At 38.9% G+C, this 25,795-nt stretch overlaps 1 long non-coding RNA gene across 1 annotated transcript in view; it reads right to left on the minus strand.

Moving 5' to 3' along the window:
* Positions 1-2,682: 2,682 nt before the first annotated feature.
* Positions 2,683-25,795, minus strand: part of LOC132345795 (uncharacterized) — a 66,262-nt gene continuing 43,149 nt past the window's right edge. Inside the window, exons 2-4 of the long non-coding RNA XR_009495356.1 lie at positions 14,704-14,854; positions 14,405-14,446; positions 2,683-13,819 (exon numbers count right to left, since the gene is read on the minus strand). This is a non-coding gene — a long non-coding RNA (uncharacterized lncRNA). The remainder of the gene's footprint in view (positions 13,820-14,404; positions 14,447-14,703; positions 14,855-25,795) is intronic.

Genomic DNA, 25,795 nt, shown 5'->3' on the forward strand with positions numbered 1-25,795 from the left:
CTTTATTAATGGTACTTCAAACATTTCAGTCTTCTTTCCATTTTGATTTGCTTTGTTATGTGTTTGACCACGCCAACTTAACTTCTGCTTTCAGGCTTTCGAACATATTGTTTCCTAGATTACCGCAGAGCCTCCCCCAACTGAAAAAGTGCAGTGTAGCCCCTCTCATCTTTTAGGTCTCAGATCAGATTACCTGATTTGATCAGGAACTTTTCTCTGATTACCCCATCTAAAGTTGCCAGCTACACTACTCAGTAATTCTCGAACACGCCTCCATATTGTTGTTTTTTTTTGGTTTGTTTGTTTGTCTTCGTTGCAGTTACCGTGACTTGTACCAATTAAAATGTGAGATCAAGAACTTTTTCTACCTTCCCAATATATAAATTTGCTTAATAAGTGATTGGTTTATGCATTTATTTACCAATCATTTATGGAATATTATCACACATTCTTTTAGATGCTAAGAGTAAGAGACTGTTGATTTTTAGAAACTGTAGCTGTAGATTACATCAGAAAGAACTCAGGTAAACTGTGGATTCCCTACCAGACACTCACACGATGGAGTCTCCCTCTCACAGTCAGAGGGACTGACAACTAATGCTTCCCTTTCATTTTGAGTGGTATACACACTTCCAAAGAGGAGCAGAAGCTATCACATGAGTTATGATAATGGTTTTGTTACTTTTTTCAAATCTAGATTCTGCAGATATTTATAGCACCGGAGAGGATGAAAGGATGGCTGTGGGTAAGCAATCATGTATCATATGACACCTAAGGAGAGAGAGCTTCAGAAAATTCTTCCAAAATTTGCATCATGTCCTGCTTGAAAAGTTTATACTAAATTTATTCTGAACACTTTATAAAGTAAAAAAATATCATTCAGTAACCCATTATTTTAAAAAATATTATTTACATAAACTTGTTAGGAATATAACTTGTCTAATAAAAGAGTCTAAATTACCCAAATTAAATGCAAAAGCATTTTAATATCTATCCATTGAATCTACTTCTGCATCACATATTAAAACAATAAAACTTATGATAATTAAAACACAATAAACAGTGTTTCAGGATTGTTGAAAAGATAATGACAGTACAGCATAAGAGAAAGTGCCATGAATTAAAACTTAGGTGACTTGATTATCTAACCTGAGATTGGTCACTACAGCTTGTTTATGAAATGTCTGCATGGTCTTTAAGGTCATTTCATAACCAATCATCTATAAGAGTGATATTTTATTTACTGAACTCTTGTTATACTGCTGGGCTTCCCTGGTAGCTCAGCTGGTAAAGAATCCACCTGCAATGTGGGAGACCCTGGTTCACTACATTTAATTCCTAATATAGGAATTTTTATAGTTGCCAGATATTTTCATAGGTGCTGTATATATTTCATTTATTCCCTACTCAAACCCTATGATGTAGGTGCTATTAATATCTCCATATTACAGATAGGGAAATTGAGTGACAGAGAGTTTAAGAAGTTTTTCAGTGTTGCATGACTAGCACCAGAAAACACTCAGTCTGACTTCAGAGCCTCTACCCTTGACCACTGTGCTTTGCTTCCTTGCTAAGCACATCACCCACCTTATTTCATTTAATATAAAATTGTGTAGTCGTTCCAACTGCAAGTTTTAGAATGGCCAACCAAAACTGATTTAAAAGCAAATACTAGAATAGCCACATTTAAAACTGATTTAAACATTGACCATATGTGTTATTCCAGATAAAAAAGTTCTCCGGGGTGGTGATGTTATCATAGGTTCAAGTTGTCCATCTTTTTGTTCTGTTATACTCTGTGCAGTGTTCCCTCTCTCACTGTCAGATGACTGAGACAATTGCAGACCTCACACTTGAAACTGACCACCCTAAGCAAAGAAAGGCAGTGTTTTTGTCCATGAATATATTTGGTGGGAGGGGTGGACTCTTTCCCAGAAGATAATATGACATTTGCCTCAGTTCGAGGGACCAGAACTGGATCATAAAACCTTAATCTGGCTAAAGGAGGGCTGAGAAAGTAAGGATCTGATATTGGGAGCCTCTAGAGTAAGAGACAGACTCTGATGGAAAATGAATGTGTGTGTAAAAGAGAGAGGGAGCGTGTAAGCTCGGCAGTGTTGGGGGAGGCAGACCACACGCAGTAGGATGGCCGTGGGCAAGCAATCCGCAGTGTCCACCATAAGCAAGTGTTACTATCCTTACCATACAGACGGGAAAACAGACTTCAAGAAGCCAAAAGCTTTCCCACAGTTACTTAATTAGTAAGGGACTATGTAGGGCTGAAATCTAGATTAAAGTGCTACGGTGAGAACTCTAACCACCATGCTGTACTAACTCCACGTGTTGGACATGATGTTTGAGTGCATTTATCCATCTAATGCCCTGGTGGCTCCTGCTGTGGTGTGCAACTTGGTGTCTTCATGTTATATTCAGCGTCTCACAAAAGTCATTTTACCTTTGATTGTTGCATGAATCTTTGGCTACATTTTGTCAGTGTTCAACACTATGGCTCTTAATATTCTTCAGTTTTTAAAATTGTATCCTGCAGTAATTTAGACAAAAGATACAAGTAAAGATATGTATTAAAATCCCAGTTGAGCCTTTCTGTATAACTAAAACTGACACATCTTTTTCATTTTAAAAAGAAAACTGCATAACATGAAAGACCATGGATATTTAAAATAAGTTTTCAAATTTTGTTTATTCTAAAATAAAACCACTATATACAGTCATATCATAAGTGTATTACCCTAACTTAGAGTGCATTTTCTTCAAGGCTTTAAAAAAAAATCTTGCTACATAATTGGAATTATAATTTATATTAACATTTGGTATCTTTATGTTTTACTTAACATTGTCATAAAAATAATCTTATGCTTGCCATATGTGCTTTAAAAATTATTTAAATATGCAATATTTCATCAGAATCATCTTACTTAATCATTCTCTAGTGTTAAACACTCTGTGTTTTCCATTGTTTTGCTCTTTTAAGCGATGTGTGACTTGCATCTCTATGCATATTTTGAATTATTTTCTTAGACTAGATTCCCAGAAGTGGAATGACTAAGTCCAAGAACATGAAGCGTTTTTCTTATTTTTTTGGCTCTCCATGGCTTCTGCCAAGTTGCTTTCTGAAAGGATGCAGTCAATTTATGGTGTGATCAGTAATGTATGGAAACACTAATTTCCATGTTCTAACCCTCAGTGTGAAATATATTTCCTAGGTTGATACATCAAAGCGAGCCTACATTTTTGTGATGAGAGAGGGAGAGAAAGGGATTGAAAGAATCATACATTCTAAGCCCTCTGTGAGGGGCTCACAATTTGAGAGAGACAAGATGAACACAAATAACTGTTGTTAAGATACTACTGAGGATGCAGAGTGGACAGAGAAACTGTGTGGTGAGAGGAACGTGTGCAGACTATTGCAGAAGCTTGAAAAGGGAACAAGCACTTGAAATACCTCTTTAAAGAGTGAGAAGAAAGATGGGCAGAATGGCTATGGATATCACAGGTATGAGCCAGAGCTCAGAGGGTTGAAATGTCAGGACACTTGCTGAAATACACAAATGTTTGAGGTTTCAGGAGAATCAAGTGGAAGTCAAAGAATGAGAGAAGGAATCTTGGTGAAGCAGAAAATGTAAGATCTTGGCGAGCGTAATGTGACATACTAGGAAAGTCAGGTCTACTCTGGAGGTTGTGGGAAACCACTGCATCGTATCAAGGAAGAAGGGGGGCAATAGAAACATTTTTTAAGCCAGTGCCTTTCAATATGCTGTTTACAACAGCAGTATCAGCAGCACCTGGGAAGAAAGAAATGCAGATACTCTGGTCCCACAGGAGACTGACTAGGTGAAAACTACATAAATGGGGTTTAGCAGTCTGTATCTGATGCTCAATAAGGTCTGGAAAGCACTACCTTAAACCGACACTTGGCATCTGGGTAGAAGGTGGCTTTAATGGGGTATGGTTGAATGCAGGGAGACTAGGCAGGAAGCTGCTGCCAAAGTCAAGAAATGGTGTGTGTGCGTGCAGATGCCACCACCTTACGGCAGAAACAGAAGAACTAAAGAGCCTCTTGATGAAAGTGAAAGTGGAGAGTGAAAAAGTTGGCTTAAAGCTCAACATTCAGAAAAGTAAGATCATGGCATCCGGCCCCATCACTTCATGGCAAATAGATGGGGAAACAGTGGAAACAGAGGCTGACTTTATTTTGGGGGGCTCCAAAATCACTGCAGATGGTGACTGCAGCAATGAAATTAAAAGACGCTTACTCCTTGGAAGGAAAGTTATGACCAACCTAGACAGCATATTAAAAAGCAGAGACATTACTTTGCCAACAAAGGTCCGTCTAGTCAAGGCTATGGTTTTTCCAGTGGTCGTGTATGGATGCAAAAGTTGGACTGTAAAGAAAGCTGAGCACTGAAGAATTGATGCTTTTGAACTGTGGTGTTAGAGAAGACTTTTGAGAGTCCCTTGGACTGCAAGGAGATACAATCAGTCCATCCTAAAGGAGATCAGTCCTGGGTGTTCAATGGAAGTACTGATGTTGAAGCTGAAACTCCAATACTTTGGCCACCTGATGCAAAGAGCTGATTCATTTGAAAAGACCCTGATGCTGGGAAAGATTGAAGGCGAGAGGAGAATGGGGCAACAGAGGATGAGATGGTTGGATGGCATCACCAACTTCATGGACATGAGTTTTAGTATGCTCCAGGTATTGGTGATGGATAGGGAGGCCTGGCATGCAGTGGTCCATGGAGTTGCAAAGACTTGGACATAACTGAGTGACTGAACTGAACTGAACTGAACTTTAGCAGTGGGACTGAAACCAATCAGATTGAATGAATTTATGTAGGAAAAGTATGCCAGAGGAGCCTGGTGGTGGGCTGCAGTCCATGGGGTCACTAAGAGTTGGACACGACTGAGTGACTTCACTTTGACTTTTCACTTTCATGCATTGGAGAAGGAAATGGCAACCCACTCCAGTGTTCTTGCCTGGAGAATCCCAGGGACGGGGCAGCCTGGTGGACACGACTGAAGCGACTTAGCAGCAGCAGCAGGAAAAGTATGCAAATTGAGAACTTTTAGCTAAGGAGCGAATCTGGCAATACACAGATTCTAAAGGGGCAGGCTAAAGGAAAGAGCAAAGATACAGTCAGAGAAGAGGGGAAAGAAAGAAGTGGGTGAGTGTCACAGAAGCCAAGAGCAGTAGCTCCAGAATATAAAGACTGGAAAGCATCTACTGGATTTTGCAATTAGGGCACCATTTTTAATCTTAGAGAAAGCAATGTAGTATAGTATGAATATGGAATCAGACTAAAAGAAAGAGAAAGAGGAAATGAGACTTACAAGAATGCAAGAAATTGTGGCACTCTACTACTTTGGAGAATGCTAAATATAAAAATAGGTGCTAGGTCCTGAGGTAGGCAAACGTTTTCTGAAAAAGCCAGATAATTTAGGCTTGTGGGCATACGGTCTCTATGGCAAAGATACAGCTCTACCATTGTAGGGCAGAAAGCAGCCATAGCCAATACATACATGGATGTTCATGGCTCTTCCTAATAAAGCTTTATTTAAAAAAAGTGTTCTGCTGGTGAGCCACATATTACCAATCCCTGCGTCAGGCAATTGCTGTCAGAATTAAGAAAAGTTTTTTTTGTCTTTCACTTGTTTGCTTTTGTTGTTTTTAAGATGGGAAAGTAATACACATATTTATAAGCTAGAAGGAAAGAGTATGTAGAATGAAGATATTGGAGGATATACTTATTGTTTTATTTAACAATATTTACTGAACTCTTAGTATGTTCCAAGCATTATGCTAAGTATTAAGACTTTAGAAATAAACAAGAGACAAAGTCGCTGCTTTCAAGGAAGTCACAAGAAGTCAACAAATAACAGGTAAATAAGAGATACTAGGTGATGATAACTGCCATAAAAAACAATAAAACAGGGTGTTGTTATAGACAGTGCCAGCTGGGTTACTCTGGGTTTACAATAAGGAAAGTCCTCTCTCAGGCAGTTGTATTTAAGCCTTGACATGGAACGGCTAGAAAATGTTGTAGAAAGAGGTAGTAACTGGCAGGATAAATCCCTAATTAGGCAGGAGAAGAGGTACCAGATGGAAGAAATGGGGTTCAGTGGAGAACTTCTAATACGATTAGACAAAAAAATAGGTGGGAAGGTTGGGTGTATATCTCTTGTAGGCCATAGATGGAGCCAGCAAGAGGTTGAGAATTCATCTTGAGATTTCATGATGATCTAAGAAGCAAGGTTTTCCAACTAGAGGGTTAGACTGGAGTCAAATAGAGGGTTGGGTTGAAAAGTGAATGAAGGGGCTAGGAAAAAGAAATTCACTGGCATCAAATAAAGAATTGGAAGATGGTTGTGATGGTTGTCCCTCCATATTGGCTACATATATAAGAAATGTCTGATTGTAGGATGCTGCCAACACTTTTAGGAAGAGAGATTTGTGGCATGTTCTATAGAGCATGTGGTATACTTCAGACACACTTAGCCCTGCTCAGAGAATTATACCCATGTTATATTTAAAGCTTCAAAGGTAGAGAGTATAAATTTTCCAGAGAGGTGAGCTCATTCAAGGGAATACATTTCTGGAAATACATTCAAAGACTAGGAACTAAGGAAGCAATTTATATGGCCTAGCTTGGTCAATCATAATTATTAAAATCCAATAAAATCATAATTTCTGATAACCTATATAATATTCAAACATACACAGAAAGTGTGCTTCAGCAAGTGCCACAAAGCAGAGAGGGTGATAATACTTGTCAGAAAGCAGGCACTCTGGAAAATCACAAAATCTAAGAGAGAGAAGAGTCAGAACAGGTCCAGAGTCTGGCGAATAGAATAAGGTAAAAAATTGGGCCTTGGCCAGTTGGAAGGAGTGGAGGGTTTCATACTCTGAACTCTAGGGGTTATATGGATAGAAAGAAAACAGAGAAATTCTGGACCCTGGAACCTAATTCCTCAGCTAAATGAACCTTGAGAATTGAGGCTCAGATGGAGTGTAGTATCATAGAAGTTTCTGTTCCAAGAAACTCAGAGATGAGGTTATACTTCCCCAAAAGCTAGCTTGCAAGGAATTGAAAAGAAAATCCTGGAGACAAATTCTATGGAAATATTGAAAGAAAATATGGGCACACTATCAAAATAAGCCAACAATCTGAACAGCTGAAAAAAAGAGAAGGAGAATTCAAAATCTGAACCAAAGAGCAACACAAAGAAAAAGATTTTGAGCAAAGAATGGTAAACTATAAAATAGTTACTTTCTGTGCCAGAATAGAGCAACTGTGGATTTTTCTGAAAAGTCTGAAGTCTTGATGTAACCAGAAAGGACCCAAACAGTGAATAATTGGGTCTGGGAGGCATCCTGGCCTCTCTGGCATGGTAGACCAACAGACACGCTAGCATTCCTGCTCAAGAAGTACTAATATGTCCACTTTTAGATATAGGGAAGAATTCGTTTTTAAACCCAGCTGATAATTGGACAGGAGCCATCTCAATACTGTTTTCATGGTTCCTCCATGTTTCTAGGATTTGAGCTCTTTATCCCACTATAAAAAGTGGGAACAGGACCAGAACCAGTCAATGGTAATTGATCACAAACATCACATATTAGCACAGAATTACTGATTTTAGGTAAGGATTTCTAGTATTCCTAGGATTTTCCAGTATTCCATAGAGATTTCCTTCCTATTCCATAATGTATATAATGTGTCAATTTTCATTTATGTATCAAAGAGATGCGATAAAAACCCTATATAGTGTCATAGTATTGATGCAGTATGTCAGTGTAGCAAGATGTGTTCAATAGACTTTTGGTGCCATGAGATAATAATAGACATAATGAACAACTGGGATTCTATGATCAAAAACATAGGAACCACTAGGTTCAATATAATTAAACATTTACTTTATAGTAGGTCTTCTCAGAGCCATTGACATGCTAATTTTACTGTGATTTTCCAAAGCAGTTACATAGAATAGGATATTTATCAATATTATTTGGCCATGAAACACATTTTGAAAAAGCAGTTCGTGGAGTTAGTTTTCCATAGAAAACACCTCATAAATTCTTTAACATTTAATTTTTTTATATAATGTTTTAAAAAAGATGTGATATCACTTTCTTATCTATAGAATCAATATATTACTCATTCAAGATAAAAAAAATCCTAGAGAAAATTAAGATGCCTAAAATAGTCTTGTCCATAAAAGCTCTACCTAGAAGTCTATTAACAGGAAAAGAGACATAAATATTTTGCTGTATTCACACAAAAGGAAAATTATACAACTATGAAACTAAGAAATAAATAACATTTCACACAGCAACAGAGGTGAATCTTAGAAACACAATATTTAGTCAAAAAAGTCATGTTTCAGAAGACTGCATACAGTATGAAACCACTTTTATATAAGACTTCAGTTCAGTTCAGTTCAGTAGCTCAGTCGTGTCTGACTCTTTGCGACCTCATGAATTGCAGCGCGCCAGGCCTCCCTGTCCCTCACCAACTCCCAGAGTTCACTCAGATTCACGTCCATCGAGTCAGTGATGCCATCCAGCCATCTCGTCCTCTGTCGCCCCATTCTCCTCCTGCCCCTAATCCCTCCCAGCATCAGAGTCTTTTCCAATGAGTCAACTCTTCGCATGAGGTGGCCAAAGTACTGGAGTTTCAGCTTTAGCATCATTCCTTCCAAAGAACACCCAGGGCTGGTCTCCTTCAGAATGGACTGGTTGGATCTCCTTGCAGTCCAAGGGACTCTCAAGAGTCTTCTCCAACACCACAGTTCAAAAGCATCGATTCTTCGGTGCTCAGCCTTCTTCACAGTCCAACTCTCACATCCATACATGACCACAGGAAAAACCATAGCCTTGACTAGATGAACCTTTGTTGGCAAAGTAATGTCTCTGCTTTTGAATATGCTATCTAGGTTGGTCATAACTTTCCTTTCAAGGAGTAAGTGTCTTTTAATTTCATGGTTGCAGTCACCATCTGCAGTGATTTTGGAGCCCAGAAAAATAAAGTCAGCCACTGTTTCCACTGTTTCCCCATCTATTTCCCATGAAGTGATGGGACTGGATGCCATGATCTTCGTTTTCTGAATGTTGAGCTTTAAGCCAACTTTTTCACTCTCCACTTTCACTTTCATCAAGAGGCTTTTTAGTTCCTCTTCACTTTCTGCCATACACCAGCAAAATTAAATATCCTAGTTAAGATAAAAAATTACATGATAAAACCATTTTTAAAAGCAGTAGGATGCCAAACTAAATTTAGAGTGGAGAGGGCAGGTAAGAGAATTGAATAAAGGGACACACCAATAGATAGAACAGTATTGATAAGTCCTAGTTCTTAACTCAGAAATTATTTATGGTTGTTCATTTTATTTTTATGTTTCATAATACACATATGTTTTGCTTTTCTATTGTGTGTATCAAATATTATATATTTAATATGCATAAAATTTTTAATTATATATGTTTATATGCATGGAGAAGGCAATGGCACCCCACTCCAGTACTTTTGCCTGGAGAATCCCATGGACAGAGGAGCCTGGTAGGCTGCAGTCCATGGGGTCACTAAGAGTCGGACATGACTGAGCGACTTCACTTTCACTTTTCACTTTCATGCATTGGAGAAAGAAATGGCAACCCACTCCAGTATTCTTGTCTGGAGTATCCCAGGGACGGGGAAGCCTGGTGGGCTGCCGTCTATGAGGTCGCACAGTGTCCGACACGACTGAAGTGACTTAGCAGCAGTAGCAAATATATGCAGCCATGAAATTAAAAGACGCTTACTCCTTGGGAGGAAAGTTATGACCAACCTAGACAGCATATTAAAAAGCAGAGACATTACTTTGCCAACAAAGGTCCATCTAGTCAAAGTTATGGTTTTTCCAGTAGTCATGTATGGATGTAAGAGTTGGACTATAAAGAAAGCTGAGCACTGAAGAATTGATGCTTTTGAACTGTGGTGTTGGAAAGGACTCTTGAGAGTCCCTTGGACTGCAAGGAGATCCAACCAGTCCATCCTAAAGGAGATCAGTCCTGGGTGTTCATTGGAAGGACTGATCTTGAAGCTGAAACTCCAACGCTTTGGCCACCTGATGCAAAGAGTTGACTCATTTGAAAAGACCTTGATGCTGGGGAAATTTAGGGCAGGAGGAGAAGGGGACAACAGAGGATGAGATTGTTGGATGGCATCATTGACTCAGTGGATATGAGTTTGGGTGGACTCCAGGAGTTGGTGATGGACAGGGAGGCCTGGCGTGCTGCAGTTCATGGGCTCGCAAAGAGTCGGACACGACTGAGCCACTGAACTGAACTGAACTGAAGGACCCTCAGCATCCAAGGCTCTCTAATGCAGTGGTTCTCAGAGTGTGGTTCCCTGGACCAGGAGCATCAAGTGTCACCTGGGAAGTTGTCAGAAATACAAATTGTTAGGCCTCACCCTAGACATACTGAATTTAAAACCCTTGAGGGTAGAGCCCAGTAATCTGTTTTATCAACCCTCCAGTTAATTTGACACTCAAAAAGTTTGAGACCTACTGCTCTAGAATAATTGAGAAATTCTCACATAAAGAACAAAACTTTACTGGTTACAAGATTGTTTTAATCAAGGCATCTCTGTGGTTCATAAATGTTTTTATCCTTTTTAAGCTTCTTAATTAAGAAAGTTCATTCAGAATGGCTTTCATCCCAAAAATGACAGTCTTTTCTCTCCTTTACCTGGTTTGCTAACAAAATATTAATACAAAAGTGCAAAACAGGAGCTTCTCAGGAACCACGGAGAATTCTGCACAGAAGGGAGTAGTAGACATTCGAAACTAATTTAACAGTAAAGTATGTGGTTTCATTATTTCCCCCAAGGTTCAGAGCTCTTCTTGGGGGAGGGGAAAAGATTTCATTGCTGTCTTTTCTGTGAGTGCAGATTTTTTAAATTGTTAATGTTTATAGTGGTGATCTGTGAGAGCTATGGGGTACTTTGGAAAAGAAGATAGATCCTCCTCTCAAAAACATTAAAAATTATCCAAGGCAAATATGGATGTTCAGAGGTTTTCCATGTGTAAAAGAAATCTTTCTTTCCCTCAGGAGCTCTAGCTTTGCAGGATAATTTATATAGAAAATAAGGAATTCCATGAGGAAAGGATATAATATTTTACATTAGCAGAAGAATATGGATAAAAATTCTTGCCAAGAAAGGTTGGCTTCAGGGAGTCTTAGAAAATACAAAAAACTTTTAAATTTCAAGAAATTCTTAGAAGTTCTGAAGAACTCAGAAATTCTAAAACAAAGATATGAGAAAGAAGTAGGGGATTTATAAGTGTCTATGAGGTAGAAAGAAGGACTTACAGAATAGTGGGAAGAAACCAAACAAGTGATTTGATATTACTTAAGACATCTCCATACTCTTTATTGTTCTTGAATATATTGTTGCTCAATATTTAAATGTGTCTTGTGCTTTGTTTTCCCACCAAACTAATAGGCAAAGAAAACAGTCATAGAAACTGTCTACTTTCTATCCCAAGAAATTCAGAGAAAGACAATAGTCAATCTTACTTCATAGCTAAAATGCTGTAACAGAGTGACAAGTTCCCGTTCAATCTCAATGTCAGACACATAATAGACTTGTCCGATAATGGAACTTAAGTTCAAAGATACACATATCAACCTCGCTGATTATCATAGCTGCCACCTTCTGCAACTTTAGGATATCATTCTCACTGCAGTCTATTTGAATAAAACTCCCTGAACTTAAACATCAGTAGGGCTCTGAACTATTTAAATGTCATAAAAATAATAGCACATTAGAACTAGAAGCTTAAAATTCATCTTATTTGATGCATCCATTTTGTTGATGAAGAAGCTGAGGCTGCTGAAATCATAGTTACCTGGAAAAACTAGAATTGAAGAACAGATTTTGTGAGTCATGTCCAGTAAAAACAAAACCTCTCTCTTCCATCACAGCTTTTACTGCTCTCCAACTGGCTCCCGTGTTCTAGTCACATTGCGATGGCCAAATTCCAAGGCCAAGTGTCCCAGCAGAAGTTTCATAGCATTTTGTGACCTAGCTTCAGAAGTCATAAAGCAGCACTTCCACCATAGTCAAAGGTTCATCAGGATTCGAGAGAAGGGAAAAACAGGACCAATCACCTGATAGAAGGAATGCCATAGTCACATCGAAAGAGCACAAAAGGACAGGAGGTATTATGGTGATCACCCTTGGAAAATACAGTCTGCCCCAGATTGCACACATTCGTCTAATTTTGTTCCCTCCTGAAATTCACTAAGATAATAGCAAATTGATTTCCCACCCAAGGCATGTCAACCCCCAAACACAGGAAGAACGAAAGAAGCAGCAGCAACAAAATTTTAGAAGCTGGAAAGCAGATGTTCAACTGGAAAAAGGTTTAACAGACCCCAGAGACCAGAGTCTTATCCTAGCAACTCAGAAAGCTGAAAACTCATCAGATTTCTAACACAGAATCCTCAAAAACCTAAGGATACGGTAGAATCAGGTACCACTGTAAGTGTGAATAGGAGAGAGCTGAAATAAGGAGGACTTTAAGTAGCAGTCAAGTCCCTAGATCTGCTTCCCAGCTTAAGGCAATCAAATGACCACGCCTCTTGGATATTTGCTCAATAGGGAAGCGTGTTCTCTTAAAACAATGAAACAAGGGGGCTTTGGACCCCTTACAGGGTGGATGGTAAAGGTAGCACGATAAAGCAGAAGGACAAGTATGAGCACTACGACTGAGTCCTCCAGCTCTCCTCCCCTCCTTGGCTTCCTGGCAACTAGGCCATCATCCTCCAGGCACAGGACCAGAAACGCTTTCTCTGGCAATTCAGACCACTTCAAGAGAATGTATCCAGAGGTCACAAAACTGAAAAGTGTACCTATATCCTTCTGCCCTGAGATTCACAGGTGATAGAGCTTCCAGTCAAAGTTTTTGATCCCTGAGAACTGTTAGACATCTGAGGAATGCCTGCGATGTGAAAAGTATGAAAAATATAAAAAGCAACTTGGGGGAAGCAGACTGTGCACAGGGAAGAGAGCTTTGAAGATATATGTATTATTAATATCCACTGAAATGCAAGAGAAGATAGTATAACTTTGTAGAAAAGGAATAGAATGCTATAATAAAAAAGAACATTCTGAGAACCAAAAGAGTGTTTCCACAGTTAAAGTATTGGCTCAGATGGTAAAGAATAGAAGATAAAGTTTAAATTTTTTTCTAAAGTTAAAATAAAACAACAGAACAAGGGTTGTAAGGACCTTCAGCTCACTTGACTTGGAAGGAGATAACACATTTGAGCTAGTAAACTGAAAAACAGATTTAACAAAATTGTTTCAAATTATAACATAACAACTTATAGAAATAAAAGCCTGTTTAGACACCAATTCAGTTCAGTTCAGTCACTCAGTCATGTCCAACTCTTTGTGACCCCATGAATCGCAGCACGCCAGGCCTCCCTGTCCATCACAAACTCCCAGAGTTCACTCAGACTCAAGTCCATTGAGTCAGTGATGCCATCCAGCCATCTCATCCTCTGGCGTCCCCTTTTCCTCCTGCCCCCAATACCTCCCAGCATTAGAGTCTTTTCCAATGAGTCAGCTCTTCGAATGAGGTGGCCAAAGTACTGGAGTTTCAGCTTCAGCATCATTCCCTCCAAAGAAATCCCAGGGCTGATCTTCTTCAGAATGGACTGGTTGGATCTCCTTGCAGTCCAAGGGACTCTCAAGAGTCTTCTCCAACACCACAGTCCAAAAGCATCAATTTTTCGGCGCTCAGCCTTCTATCAAAGACAAAAATACAAAGAAAGCATTGATTTCATACAGCATAACAGAAATGAGAAGGGTAGCAAAAAGTAATTTTAGGTCAGGAGAACAAAAATAACAAGAAAATAAGAGGATCAATTCAAAAAGTTTACTATTAAAAAAAAAAAAAAAGGATTCCAGAAGTGTAAAACTGAAGGAAAAAAAAGTGGGAAGAAAATGATAAGCAAAATGATTTTTAAAAATTTTTCCAAAACTCAAAGAACTTAAGTTTTCAGGCTGAATGAAAGACCAACAACATGCCCAGTGAATGCAGACAGATCTTATCACTGTACATCATTGTGATACTTCAGAACACAAGGGGAAGATTCAACAAGGTCCCAGAGAGACAAAGAGTGATCACCTAAAATGGAACAGAAATTAACGTGGCTTCAGGGTTTTGTCAGCAGTAACTTTGGAAACTGGGAGCACTAAAAGTCAAAAGAGAAGAGCTTTCAGATTTCCAATGAAAAATAAGGAAAGAATCCAATGTCAAGATGAAGTATCAGTAAAAAGGAAGAGAAGTAAAGACATTTTCACATGAGAAAAAGTTTCAAAATTCTTACCCCCACGTGTCCTTTCTCAAGGATCTTCTGGACAGAGATGATCTACCAAAATAAAATTGAAAAAAAGATGAAAATTCACAGGAAACAAGAGGAGCATGGGAAGAAGAGGTGAGTCCCAGGATGGTGGTGACAGAAGATGCCACAATGACTGCTGAGTAATCAGACTTAGGGCTTCCCAGGTGGTACTAGTGGTAAAGAACCCACCTACCAATGCAGGAGACATAAGAACCGAGGGTTCGATCCCTGGGTCAGGAAGTTCCCCTGGAGGAGGGCATGGCAACTCGCTCTGGTATTCTTACCTGGAGAATCCCATGGACAGAGGAGCCAGGAGGGTTACGGTCCACAGGGTCACAAAGAGCTGGACACAACTGAAGCAACTTAGCATGCGTGCAATCAGAGGGTACACAGTCCTGATTGAAGCAGGTCAGAGGGCTCAAGGAAATACTTCTTCTGGAAAAATAAATTAATAGAACACTTGATGCACAAGAGTTTGTGGTTGAAAAAGATATGAGCATAGAAAATCAAGCAAAATTAGACAATTTTTCACTTCATAAAAAAATTAAATTTGTGCCAACCCACACGCTTTCGATCAATTAATCTGTAACAGAGGCAAGAATGTGCTAGTGGAGAAAAGTCAGTCTCTTCAATAGTGGTGCCAGGAAAATTGGACAGCTACATATAAAAGATGGAAATTAGAACATTCTCTTACAGAATATACAAAAAGTAAACTCAGAGTGGGTTAAAAGCCTAAAATGAAAGTGAAGTGAAAGTCGCTCAGTCGTGTTTGATTCTTTGCAACCCCATGGACTATACAGTCCATGGCATTCTCCAGAACGGAATGCTGGAGTTGGTAGCCTTTCCCTTCTCCAGGGGATCTTCCCAACCCAGGGATTGAACCCAGGTCTCCCATATTGCAGGCAAATTCTTTACCAGCTGAGCCACAAGGGAAGCCCAATAATATTGGAGTGGGTAGCCTATCCCTTCTCCAGCAGATCTTCCTGACCCAGGAATCGTACCAGAGTCTCCTGCATTGCAGGTGGATTCTTTACCAGCTGAGCTATCAGGGAAGCCCTAAAAACCTAAGTGTAAGACCAAATAACCATAAACCTCCTATAGGAAAAAATAGGCAGAACACTCTTTGACACAAATCATGGCAATATGTTTTTCAATCCATTTCCTAATGCATTTCCTAAATCAAAAATAAATCAGACTTAATTAAACTTAAAAGCTTTTACACAGCAAAGGAAATCATTGACAAAACAAAAAGACAACCTACTGAATGGGAGAAAATATTTGCAAATGATATGACCAATAAAGGGTTAATATCCAACATACATAGACAACATACATCAACATACATAAAAAGTGCTAACAGGAACATGAAAAGATATTCAACATCACTAATTATTCAGTTAAGTTCAATTCAGTCACTCAGTTGAGTCTCACTCTTTGCGACCCCATGGACTGCAGCACACCAGGCTTCCCTGTCCATCACCAACTCCCAGAGTTTACTCAAACTCATCTCCATTGAGTTGGTGATGCCATCCAACCATCTCATCCTTTGTTGTCCCCTTCTTCTTCTGCCCTTAATCCTTCCCAGCATCAGGGTCTTTTCCAATGAGTCAGTTCTTCGCATCAGGTGACCAAAGTGTTGGAGTTTCAGCTTCAACATCAGTCCTTCCAATGAATATGCAGGACTGATTTCCTTTAGGATGAACTGATTGGATCTCCCTCCCTCCTTGAGAGTTCAAGGGACTCTCAAGAGTCTTCTCCAACACCATGATTCAAAAGCATCAATTCTTCAGTGCTCAGCTTTCTTTAGAGTCCAACTCTCACCACCATACATGACCACTGGAAAAGGACAGCCTTGATTAGATGGACCTTTGTTGGCAAAGTAATGTCTCTGCTTTTTAATATGCTGTCTAGGTTGGTCATAACTTTTCTTCCAAGGAGTAAGCGTCTTTTAATTTCATGGCTGCAATCAGCATCTGCAGTGATTTTGGAGCCCAGAAAAATAAAGTTAGCCACTGTTTCCACTGTTTCCCCATCTGTTTGCCATGAAGTGATGGGACCGGATGCCATGATCTTAGTTTTCTGAATGTTGAGTTTTAAGCCAACTTTTTCACTCTCCTCTTTCACTTTCATCAAGAGGCTCTTTAGTTCTTCTTTACTTTCTGCCATAAGGGTGGTGAAATCTACATATCTGAGGTTATTGATACTTCTCCCGGCAATCTTGATTCCAGCTTGTGCTTCATCCAGCCCAGCATTTCTCATGATGTATTCTGCATGTAAGTTAAATAAGCAGGGTGACAATATACAGCCTTGATGTACTCCTTTCCTTATTTGGAACCAGTCAATTGTTCCATGTCCAGTTCTAACTAATCATTAGAACTAATCATTAGGGAAACGTAAATTAAAGCCACAATGAGATATTACCTCCCACCTATCAGAATGGCTACCATCAAAAAGTCCACAAATAATACATGTTGGTGAGGATGTGGAGAAAAGAGAATGCTTGTACATGGTTGGTGGGAATGTAAATTGGTGCAATCACTGTGGAAAACAGTATGGAAGTGTCTCAAAAAACTAAAAAGAGAACTACGATTTGAGCCAGCGATTCCATTCTTGGGTGTATATATATCCAAAAAAAAAGAAAAGAAAAACACTAATTTGGAAAGATAACATGCATGCCAACGTTCATAGCAGCATTGTTTATAGTTGCCACAATGTGGAGGAAGCATTTGCTAAAATAGTATATTTTAGGGGCTCTCATTATGTACAAAAAATGGAAATGTGAGACGATATGTTAATTAGCTTCTCTGTGGCAATCCTTTCTCCATGCATATGGACAGTTCTACCCACCAACGAGTTCCAGTTTGTTCATAAGTCCAACAAAGTTAGCCTAGGTACCCAACTGACACAATCAGTACTGTACGGTCATAGGTTTGTAATATTTTTCACACAAATAATGCATAAAAATGAACAAATGCAAAAGTAAAACTTTTTTTCCTTACAGTACAGTACCTTGAAAATTCCAGTAGTACAGTACAATAGCTGGCACACAGGGGCTGGCATCAAGTGAACAGGCAAGAAGAGTCACTGACTGGAGGAGGGAAAAGAGGTGGGAGATGGCAGAGCTGAAGGATTGTCAGCAACAAGAGAAGAAGGGCAAGCTGCAGTTTCACTGATACCTGACGTTGATGGTACACGTTCTGGTTCCCTGCTATAATATCTGCCCTCTTTTAAAAAAAACAATACAGTGATTTCTGGGTTGTGTCTCTTTTTTTCTAGCCATTGATAGCTCAGTAGTGCTGGATTGCATTCTGAATGGCTGCTGCAACCTTCATGTGCTGTTCTACATTCAGGTCCTGTACCTCAAAAAACTAACCACCTCCTCAAATATTGAAAATCCCCTTGTCATTCCCTGCATCATGAATCCCTTCAGTTCTTCAGTGACTTCTGCTTTCTCTCGCCTCTCTTGATCCTTTCTCTGGGCCCCCGATTCCATCAGGTCTTCGTCATGACTGTATGTGCCTTCATCAATAATATCTCAAAGCATTTCAGGAAATTCCCTGGCAGCTACCATGGGCACACTCGCGGCCTCGCCCTTTGCTTTTATGTTTTGAAGGTTGGCTCTAGCCTCGAATAGATAAAATCAGCCATGGCTGGCATTAAAAGTCATACTCTCTTATTCTTCACCGTGTTTCCTTTTTAAGTCTTCAGAAAAGCTGTTAGCTTTCAAATCAGCGTTAAGTTGAGCAGGGCTTGATGCTGTTGCATCCACACACAGAGAAGTTTCTCCATCTCGCCCATCACTTTTCCACATTTATTTGATATTATTGTCTACATAATCAGCACAGCAGACTTCATACGTCCCATGATCTTGTCCTTGTTCTTTAGAATTGTTTTTCTCCTTACTTCACACTCAGTTATTTTGACTTTTGTTTCCATAACTATTTCTTGATGCTTCTTATCTGTACCAGCTACATCACCACTGCTTTTCCACTTGCTTCCAGGACATCCTGGACTTGAAATAAAGACGCTATACCACTGTACTTTCTAAGTCCTGTACAGTAAAGTTCACAAAGGCACAACCATCGTAAAGAGGCTGCACACACGTTTCAATGTACATCAGATATGTGAACTAACTTACCTGTTTGGACACATGAACATGTGTTTGAAAGTTCAGAACTTAAAAGTTCAAATGTACGAGTCTTACTGTATGTCAAATCATCATGTTGCACACTTTAAATTATACAATTTTAATTAAAAAGTTTAAGAAATAATTGGTTAAAACTCCTACACTTAACAGCTGATTAGGCTATAAAAGCAGACAATGGGAATTTGTTTACATATCCCTTTAATTGAATAATGGACACTAAATATACATGCATGAAAGATACCCTGAGTAAAAAATATCTATAAGAGAAAAAACTATGGTAACATCACTTGTTATTCTTGGTATCATTTCTGTTGTTCAGTCACTAAATCATGTCTGACTCTTTGCAACCTTGTGGACTATAATAAGTCAGACTCCTCTGTCCTCCACTATCTCCAGGAGTATGTTCAAATTCATGTCCATTGAGTTGGTGATGCTACCTAACCATCTCATCTCCTGCTTTTCTCCTTTTACCTTCAATCTTTCCTAAATCAAGGTCTTTTCCAATGACATCTCTTTTCTCATCAGGTGGCCAAAGTATTAGAGCTTCAGCAATAGTCCTCTCAATGGATATTCAGGGTTGATTTCCTGTAGGATTGACTAGTTTGATCTCCTTGCTGTCCAAGGGACTCTCAGGAGTACTTCTCCAGCACCACAATTTGAAAGCATCAATTTTTCAGCACTCAGCCTTCTTTATATCCACCTCTCACATACATACATGACTACTGGAAAACCATAGCTTTGGCTATATGGACCTTTGTAAGCAAAGTAATATCTCTGCTTTTTAATACACTATCATAGCTTTTTGTCATAGCTTTCCTTCCAAGAAGCAAGCATCTTTTAAATTCATGGCTTCAGTCACCGTCCACAGTGATTTTGAAACCCAAGAAAATAAAATCTCACTGCTTCCACTCTTTTCCCTTCTATTTGCCATGAAGTGATGGGACCAGATGCGATAAGCTTAGTTTTTTGAATGCTGAGTTTTAAGCTAACTTTTTCACTCTCCTCTTTCAACCTCATTAAGAGGCTCTTTAGTTCCTTTTCGCTTTCTGCCATACGGGTGGTGTCATCTACATACCTGAGGTTGTTGATATTTCTCCTGGCAATCTTGATTCCAGCTTCTGAGTCATCCAGCCTGGCATTTCACATGATGTATCTGCATAGAAGTTAAATAAGCAGGGAGACAATATACAGCCTTGACATACTCCTTTCAAAATTAGGAATCAGTCAGTTGTTCCATGTCTGGTTCTATCTGTTGCTTCTTGACCCACATACAGGTTTCTCAGGAGGCAGGTAAGGTGGTCTGGTACTCCCATCTCTTTAAGAATTTTCCACAGTTTCCACACAAAGGCTTTAGCATAGTCAGTGAAGCAGAAGTATATGTTTTTCTGGAATTCCCTTGATTTCCCCATGATCCAATGAATGTCAGCAATTTAATGTCTGTTTCCTCTGCCCCTTTGAGACCCAGCTTGTACATCTGGAAATTCTCAGTTCACATACTGCTAAAGCCTACCTTCAAGGATTTTAAGCATTATCTTGCTCATATGTTACATGAGCCCAATTGTATGGTAGTTTGAACTCTTTTTGGCATTGCCCTTCTTTGAGATTGGATTGAAAACTGACCTTTTCCAGTCCTGTGGCCACTGCTGAGTTTTCCTAGTTTGTTTACATACTGAGTGCAAGACTTTAACAGCATCATCTTTTAGGATTTTAAATAGCTCAGCTAGAATTCTATCACCTCCTCTAGCTTTGCTTGTAGTAATACTTCCCAAGGCCCACTTGACTTCACACTCCAGGATGTCTGGCTCTAGGTGAGTGACCACACCATCATGGTTATCTGGGTCATTAAGACCTTTCTTGTATAGTTCTGTGTTTTCTCACCATCTCTTCTGCTTCTGTTAGTTCCTTACCCTTTCTTCCTTTATTGTGCCTGTTGTTGCATGAAATGTCCCCTTGATATCTCCAATTTTATTGAAAAGATCTCTAGCCTTTCCCATTCTATTGTTTTCCTCCATTTCTTTGCATTGTTCATTTAAGAAGATCTTCTTATCTCTCCTTGCTATTCTCTGGAACTCTGCATTCAGTTGGGTATATATTTCCCTTTCTCTCTTGCCTTGCTTCTCTTCTTTCCTCAGCTATTTGTAAAGCCTCCTCAGACAACTGCTTTTCCTTCTTGCATTTCTTTTTCTTTGGGATGATCCTGTTCTTTGCCTCCTGTACAGTGTTACAAACTTCCATCCATAGTTCTTCGTGTACTCTGTCTACCAGATTTAACCCCTTGAATATATTTGTGACATCCATGGTGTATTCATAAGGGATTCAATTTAAGTCATATCTGAATGGTCTGGTAGTTTTCTCTACTTTCTTCAATTTAAGTCTTAATTTTGCAATAAGGAACTCATTATCTGAGCCACAGTCAGCTCCAAGTCTAGTTTTTGCTAACTATATAGAGCTTCTCATCATTGGTCACAAAGAACATAATCTCATTTCAGTTTTGACCATCTGGTGATGTCCACGTGTAGAGTGGTCTCTTGGGTTGTTGGAAAAGAATGTTCGCTGTGACCAATGTATTCTCTCTATGAGACTCTGTTAGCCTTTGCCCTGCTTCATTTTGTGCTACAAGGTCAAACTTGCCTGTTACCCCATTTATCTCTTGACTTCCAATCCCCTGATGAAAAGGACCCCAAGTTCTACCCCTGCTTCAAGAAGATCCCCTGGAGAAGGGAATGGCTACCCACTCCAGTATTCTTTCCTGGAGAATCCCATGGAGAGAGGAGCCTGGCAGGCCACAGTCCATGGGGTTGCAAAGAGTTGGACATGACTTAGTGACTCACACATGATGAAAATAACATCTTTCATTGGTATATATTCTAGAAGATCTTGTAGGTCTTCATAGAACTGGTCAAATTCAGCTTCTTTGGCATTAGCGGTTGGGGCATAGACTAGATTCACTGTAATGTTGAATGGTTTGCCGTGGAAACAAACCAAGACAGTTCTGTCATTTTTGAGATTGCACCCAAGTACTGCATTTTGGACTCTTTCATTGACTGTGAGGGCTACTCTATTTCTTCTAGGGATTCTTGCCCACAGTAATAGATATAGTGGTCATCTGAATTAAATTTTCCCCTTCTTGTCCATTTTAATTCATTGATCCCTAAGATGTCTGTGTCCATTCCTGTCATCTCCTGCTTTTCCACATTCAATTTACTTTGATTCATGGACCTAACGTTCCAGGTTTATTGTTCTTTATAGCATAGGACTTTATTTTCACCACCAGACATACCCACAACTGATTGTCATTTCCACTTTGGCCCAGCCACTCCACCCTTTCTGGAGCTATTATAGTAATTGCCCTCTGCTCTTCCCCAGTAGCACATTGCACACCTTCCAACCTGGGGGGCTCATCTTCACCGGTGTCATATCTTTTTGCCTTTTCATACTGTCCATGGGGTTCTCTACGTAAGAATATTGAAGTAGGTTGCCATTTCCTCCTCCAGGGAAGCACATTTTATGAGTACTCTTCACTATGACCCGTCCATCTTGGGTGGCCCTGCATGGTTTGGCTCATAGCTTCATTGAGTTACACAAGCCCTTTCACCACAAGGCTGTGATCCACGGAGGGGGCCATTCATGACAGCTTCAAGCAAAATCAAACAGAAACAAAAATAGCAGGAACAAAACAACCTTTTTTGGAATTATGCATTTTGTATTAATGTTTCATCCAAAATAACATTCCTCTTACTAAACCTTCTCTGTGCTGTTTCCAAATTAGCCTTCTGGTTGGTGCCAGCTCAGTATATTCATTTATGTTGAAAACCCTGTTAGTAACTGTTTATTTCATGCCTATAACCATAGCCTTCTGTGTGCTTGCAGCCCAGTTGATCTGTTCATTTTAACCATCTTATCAAAAGTTCAGAAATGATAATAAATGTAACCCAAATGAAAAAACTGCTTTTCCCCAATGTGATGTACCTACAGAGATTAAATATCCTCCTCTATGTCAAATGAATGTCATCCTCATTTCCCAAAGGCAATTTTAATATGTCTACCATCATGGGTTATGCATTTCTGAAAAACAGAGAATCTGAAAACCCGCTTTACTGTGATATATATCATAAAACAGGCACCAATTCATTCCTTTCTAAATCTAATCTGCCTATTGTTGCTGAGATTTTCAACCTTCTTTGCATTCTGCATGACAGATTTAAGTGAAAGATAATGCAAAGACATATAAAATATTTCACTACATTAAACCTAACTCCCTAAGCATAGCAGGAACTCTTGCATTTCTTAGAACTAAAAACCTCTACCTTACACTTCTTGTAATTTGTTTTGAGATTATATTTTGTGCACTCCTCAAAGAAAGTATTCAGAAACCCAACTGGGGTTTGAGAGATTAATAAATATTGAATCTTTAGTCATAAAAAAAATAGTCACACAGATGTTAAAAACATTTTGAGCATGAACTCTATGCCAAAAGTCTCAGTGATATCATATAAATGGATACTAAGTAGTGAAAAGCTATCATCTTAGCATCCTCTTGTCTGAAGGCTTGATCATAATCCAGCAAGTATTCTTCAATCTGTAAATTATTAACTACAGCTAAAAGGAGATTTTGAAATTTCATAGTGACTCATAGTCACTCATGATTTTTGATATTTGCATAAATAAAACCTTGGAAATTTAAATATCTTGTCCTTATGCAAAAGAAGATTGAATTTTTATCTAAATCACCATACTCCAAGATGTATAGCAAAGGCTGTACTAGGCCAAAATCTGATTTATGTGAGGGAAGTGAGAGAAAAGCACTTATGGCATGAGTAAATATGCATAGAAAAAACTTTGGCAAGTTAGCTCTAAAAATGGATGGGGAAAAAATAGAGACAGGAAATGAGAGAAAAATAGAAAGACCATTGCAAGTTACGGTATAACTTAGAAGGTCTAGACATACTCATTGTCCATCTCTGTCCATTTCTTTCCCAATGAAACATCCCTGTTTAAAGATAGCTGATATTATGCTGCCTTTAATATGCAGAGTACACATTAAAGTTTAAAGACAAAAGTACATTTGAAAAGCAAATTTTAAATTATTACTAACTGATCAGGTAAATTAATAATGTGGGTACGTGTAAGTACATGTGCAGATGTATATATGCATATAAACATATATAGGGATTCATCATCCATGAAAAAATACCAAGTGACTCTTATACTAAGACACAATACCCAAATATGACTAATTAGCCCTACAGTGAGATTCTGAGCCCTGAGCAGAAGCTAGGGAAAAGTAACCATGCTCAGAAGAGTCTAACACTCTTGTTGTTCCATTGCAAAGTCATGTCTGACTCTTTGAGACTCCATGAACTGCAGCACAGCCAGGCTTCTCTGTCCTTCATCATCTCCTGGAGTTTGCTCAAACTCATGTCCATTGAGTCAGTGGTGCCATCCAACCATCTCATCCTCTGTCGACCCCTTCTCATCTTGCCCTCAATCTTTCCCAGCATCAGGGTCTTTTCCAATGAGTCAGCTCTTCACATCAGATGGCCAGTGTATTGGAGCTTCAGCTTCAGCATCAGTCCTTCCAATGAATATTCAGGACTGATTTCCTTTAGGATGGACTGGTTTGATCTCCTTGCTGTCCAAGGGACTCTCAAGAGTCTGTCTTCTCCAGCACCACAGTTTGAAAGCATCAATTCTTCAGCACTCAACATTCTTTATAGTCAAACTGTCACATCCATACATGACTATTGGAAAAACCATAGCTTTGACTTTACGGACCTTTGTCAGCAAAGGTCAGCAAAGTGATGTCTCTGCTTTTTAATACACTGTCTAGTTTTATTCATCATAGTTATTATTCCAAAGAGCAAGCATCTTTTAATTTCATGGCTGCAGTCACCATCTGCATTGATTTTCAGTTCAGTCGCTCAGTCAAGCCCCCCAAAAATGAAATCTGACATTGTCTGCACATTTTTACCATCTATTTGCCATGAAGTGATAGGACTGGAGGTCATGATCTTCATGTTCTGAATGTTGAGTTTTTAGCCAGTGTTTTCACTCTCCTCTTTCACCTTCACAAAGAGGCTCTTTAGTTCCTATTCACTTTCTGCCATTAAAGTAGTATTATCTTCGTATCTGAGGTTGTTGATATTTCTCCAGACAATCTTGATTCTAACTTGTGATTTAATCAGCCCAGGATTTCACATGATGTACTCTGAATATTAGACTCTGCATATTAATTAAATAAGCAGAGTGACAATATATAGCCTTGGCAATATATAGCCTCCTTTCCTGATTTGGAACCAGTCCATTGTTTCATGTCCATTTCTAACTGTAGCTTCTTCTCCTTCATATAGGTTTCTCAAGAAGCAGGTGAAGTGGTCTGGTATTCCCATCTCATTAAGAATATTCCACAATTTATTGTGACCAACCTAGTTAAAGGCTTTATCATAGTCAGTGAAGCAGACGTAGATTTTTTTTGGAATTCACTTGCTTTTTCTATGATCCAGAGCATGTTGGATCTGAATTCTAGTCCCCTGAACCTATTCATCATCGCCACTGTATAATCACAAGGGGTTTGATTTAGGTCATACATGAATAGCCTAGTGACTTTCCCTACTTTCTTCAATTTGAGCCTGAATTTTGCCATCAGGAGCTGATGATCTGATCCATAGTCAGCTCCAGGTCTTGTTTTTGCTGACTGTATAGAGCTTCTCCATCTTCGACTGCAAAGAACGTAATCAGTCTGATTTTGATACTGACCATCTTGTGGTGTCTGTGTGTAGAGTGGCAAATCACTTTGAATACTATGCTCACAAGCAAAACAAAAGAAAAACATCTTTAGAAATAGCTTAACCATGTTAATTAGTTATCTAGCTTCACATAAGTTAAACATTGTATTTTACTTTATTTTTATTTTTCCTTCCTCATGATCTTTTGAAGCTTTGTTTTCAGCTTCTAACAAAACCTAGTTTAGGTTTGTTCTGACTGTGAAATACCTGTGAAATAAATAGAAGTAATTACAATTTAAATACTTTCTTTTTATATTAAATAATTAATAATTTCTTGAACATTTAATAAATACATTTTATTTCTTATTATATTGGGAAGCCCCTTATTATATTAACAGGAGTCAAGTGTATCATATTTCAGAAGAAAGCATTTTTTTCTCAGTCTTGTTATTTTCACTAGCTTGTTTCACTTTTTCGATTTCACATAGAAGTGATAACATACAG

This window comes from Bos taurus, chromosome 7 (assembly GCF_002263795.3).
Source record: "Bos taurus isolate L1 Dominette 01449 registration number 42190680 breed Hereford chromosome 7, ARS-UCD2.0, whole genome shotgun sequence".
Lineage (NCBI taxonomy): Eukaryota > Metazoa > Chordata > Mammalia > Artiodactyla > Bovidae > Bos > Bos taurus.